A 3,780-nucleotide genomic window follows, 5' to 3' on the forward strand; every position below is an offset into this window, starting at 1 on the left:
ATAATATATGTCTATCATATATATCTACATATCCTGGAGAGAGGGATTGACTGAGAGCAGGAGAGATTGAAGACAAAGGGTTTCTGTGATCTAAACAAGCCCAGTCCACCTACAGGACCACTCCAGTGAAGGAGCCCATCTGTTTCTCTGGGACAGAGACTTGGAAGTAGAATTTTGATTGACTTGAGGCAATTAAGAATCGCTTATACCTAGAACAGTGCCTGCTATTTGGTGAGCACATCAGAATCCTCACTATAACCCAGTAAGGCAAATCTATACTAATAAAAGGGTAATATGCTAATTAGACCAGATAGACCAAACATCTTCCAGACATCCTTCTGGACAAAGCCATGGGGCCTAGACAGAGGTGGTTAGGGGCAATCAGGCAGGCAGGCAGAGTGGTTAGGAGCCAGCAGTCCCGGCTTGTGAGAGGGATGTCCGACTGCCAGTTTAGGCCTGATCCAGTAGCAGTCGGACATCCCCCGAGGGGTCCCGGATTGGAGAGGGTGCAGGCCAGGCTGAGGGACAACCTCCCATACACGAATTTTATGCACCGGGCCTCTAGTGCTATTATAATCCCCATTTTACAGATAAGCAAGCTGGGCCCACAGAGTTTGGGTGACTTCCCTTAGGTTCCATAGCCAGTGAGAGGCAGATCTGGGATTCAGACCCAGGCAGGCTGCCCCACGTTGGTTAACCTGTAACAGTGGGAATTTCCCAACTCTGATAATCAGTTGAAATGAGGCAGGAAGATGTGGTGATGTCAGTAACAGAGTCCACATGCCTTCCAGTTAGAACAAGAACAAATTCCCAAACAGACATAAGGGGAAGTTGTATTTCTGAGTGCTGCATTAAACTACTGTAGTTAATGACAATAAGGGCTACAGTCTATGTGCCAAAATGCTTAAAGCTATACTTCAATTTTCTTTTATATATATATATATATTTTATTGATATTTTACAGAGAGGAAGGGAGAGGGACAGAGAGCTAGAAACATAGATGAGAGAGAAACATCGATCAGCTGCCTCCTGCACACCTCCCACTGGGGACGTGCCCACAACCAAGGCACATGCCCTTGACCAGAATCGAACCCGGGACCCTTCAGTCCGCAGGCCGATGCTCTATCCACTGAGCCAAACCGGTTTCTTAATGCTTAATGTCAACTCTATGAAGTAGGTGTTATTACTCATTTACAGGTGAGAGAGTGGCAATTAAAATGCTTGAGCTGGAAGTCAGCTAAAGAGCTAGGATTCCAATCCAGGTCTGTGTCCCCCAATCCCGTGTTCCATCAGATGTCCCTCAGGAAGATCCGAACCCAGCTTGGGCCGTTACAGCACCAGAGCGCCTGCCTTTCAGCAGCCTCGTCCCACTGCGGCCTGGAGTGCCCTACACTGTGCCTGTGGATGCAGTCACAGAGTTTTACTGCACGCAGATATGGGAAGTTGTGACTTACTTCCGGTGGTTCACCACGTGCCCTACTCTGGGGAGCTTACTTTTTAAAAATCAATATTGGGGGAGAAAACTGCCCAGGATTTCACCATCCATCTTTCTCAGCTCTCTCTTGTGACCTTTCTACCTATCTGTTACAAAGCATTAACCTTGCCTTTTTCCAGCACATAGACAAGCAATCTCCTTAGCTACTTGGCAGTTATCCTAACCAGAGGGACCTGGTTTTCATTCATCCATTCAGAAAGCCTCATCCTGTTAGGGGCAAAAATAGAATATTGGGGACTAGCCATGGTTAAGGGAAATATTAATCAAGCTCTGTTAACTGTGATTACCTTGTTCTGGTTAAAGATAGGACATTCTAACCTGGCTGGGAGTTGTACACCCCAGGACCTGGTGAGTCAACCTTGGTCCTGAGAGTCAACCTTAGACCTGGGAGTCAACCTTGGAATGTGGCCCATTCTCACTCAAGAACTGCCTATTTTTATGGAAAGATTTACAACCTTGCTGGGAGCCCCACCCCAGCCCGCATTGCCTACTTCCCCATGTAATATTTGTAATCCCTACTTCCCCATGTAATATTTGTCCCACCCAATATAAGCAGCTGGCTTATAAGGGTTGCAGAACAGATTTTTGTGGCTGACCTGCTTCTCTCCCATACTGCCAGCAGCATTAGAATAAACGCTCATCACCCAACACCCCTTCACACAGAAGGTTGCTCACCCCTCCCCCGCACGTCTGGGGGACCCTGCGCCCCCTCCCCTAGTGCTCCTCAGCCCCACACCCAGTGACCCCCAGGCCTCCCACCTGACCTGCTTCCTGCGGGTTCCTGGGAGGCCCCTTCCCCTGGTCCCATGGCCCTCTCGTCCCCGGGATCCTGAGCCTGGAGCGCCTGGACAGCCCAGACCCTGACCCCACCAGGCAGCTGTAAGAGGAGCTGTGGCAGCCGCCCTGTGAAATCCCTGCCCCAGCCATGGACCCAGAGGCAGAGTGCAGCATGGACATCATCCTGGTGGGCTCCAGTGAGCCCCGCAGAGATCGGATTGCCTCTGAAGTCAAGGTTAACCAGCGAGCCATAGAAGAGCTGTGCATCTGCTGTGGAAGCTTCCAGGTGCACAGGCAGCACCCCCTGTTCAAGGGCGGGATGTGCTCCCCCTGCAAGGACAAGTTCCGGGACTACTTCTTCCTGTACAATGACGACGGGTACCAGTCCTACTGCTCCATCTGCTGCCAGGACAGACGCTGCTCATCTGCGAAAACCCCGACTGTACCCGGTGCTACTGCTTCGAGTGCGTGGACACCCTGGTGGGGCCCGGGACCTCGGGGAAGTTCAGGCCAGGAGTAACTGGGTGTGCTTCCTGTGCCTGCCCTCCCCCCGCAACGGGCTGCTGCAGGGCAGGAGGAAGTGGCGGGAGCGGCGGGAGGCCTTCTGTGACCAGATTCGGGGAGTCCCCTGGAGATGTATAAAACGGTGCCTGTGTGGAAGAGAGAGCCAGTCCGCGTGCTGTCCCTTTGGGGGACATCAGGGAAGAGCTGACGAGTTTGGGCTTTTTGGAAAACGGTTCTGGCTCAGGAAGACTGAAATACCCGGACGATGTTACCAACGTAGTGAGGAGGACGTGGAAGAGTGGGGCCCGTTCTTCCTCGTGTTCGGCTGCACAGCTCCCCTCCGCCAGGCCTGTGGCCGCCCCCCGGTGTACCTGCCCCAGTCCCACCGCATCCTGCAGTGCTCGCGGCCCCAGCCCAGCAGCTCACAGCCCTTCTTCTGGATGTTCGTGGACAACCTGATGCTGACTGAGGACGACCACGCCATTGCCACGCGCTTCCTGGAGACAGACCCCGTGACCATCCTGGACGCCTGCGGCAGAGCCGTCCGGAACGCCGTGCACGTGTGGAGCAACATCCCGGCCGCGAGGAGCGGGCATTCGCCCAGGTTCCCCACGAGGAGTTATCCCGCCGGCCCAGGACAGGCAGAGAGCACGGGCCGCCGCGGGCCGGCCACGCTGGTGAAGAAGCGTTTCCTCCCCCTGAGAGAATATTTCAAGTATTTTCAACTGAACTCACTTCCTCTTTATAAGCGAGTCATTATACCGTGAAGAAAAAAAAAAGACTTTCCTTAGAACTAAGATAACTTTCCTGATATTGTCTCCATTTCCCTCTTCAAATGATTATTTTATTTGCTTGACTTTGGATTTCCCATGGTGGCCTCACACTCCTCTGCCCTTCGGGTCTGGAGCCACGGCGCTCCCCCACCCCCACCCCCCCAGGTCCTCTCAAGGGAGGGGGCGAAGTGCCCGGTGTCTCACCAGGGACAACATCCTGATGTTCAAGTG

The 3,780-nt window shown here is 53.0% G+C and overlaps 1 pseudogene across 1 annotated transcript; it reads left to right on the top strand.

The window, feature by feature from the left end:
- The first annotated feature begins 2,301 nt into the window (after positions 1–2,301).
- On the top strand, positions 2,302–3,524 carry LOC308245382 (DNA (cytosine-5)-methyltransferase 3-like; annotated as a pseudogene). Its single transcript has one exon. The product of its transcript is annotated as a DNA (cytosine-5)-methyltransferase 3-like (transcript).
- Positions 3,525–3,780: the final 256 nt, after the last annotated feature.

Source organism: Plecotus auritus (genome assembly GCF_963455305.1).
Source record: "Plecotus auritus genome assembly, chromosome: 1".
NCBI lineage: Eukaryota > Metazoa > Chordata > Mammalia > Chiroptera > Vespertilionidae > Plecotus > Plecotus auritus.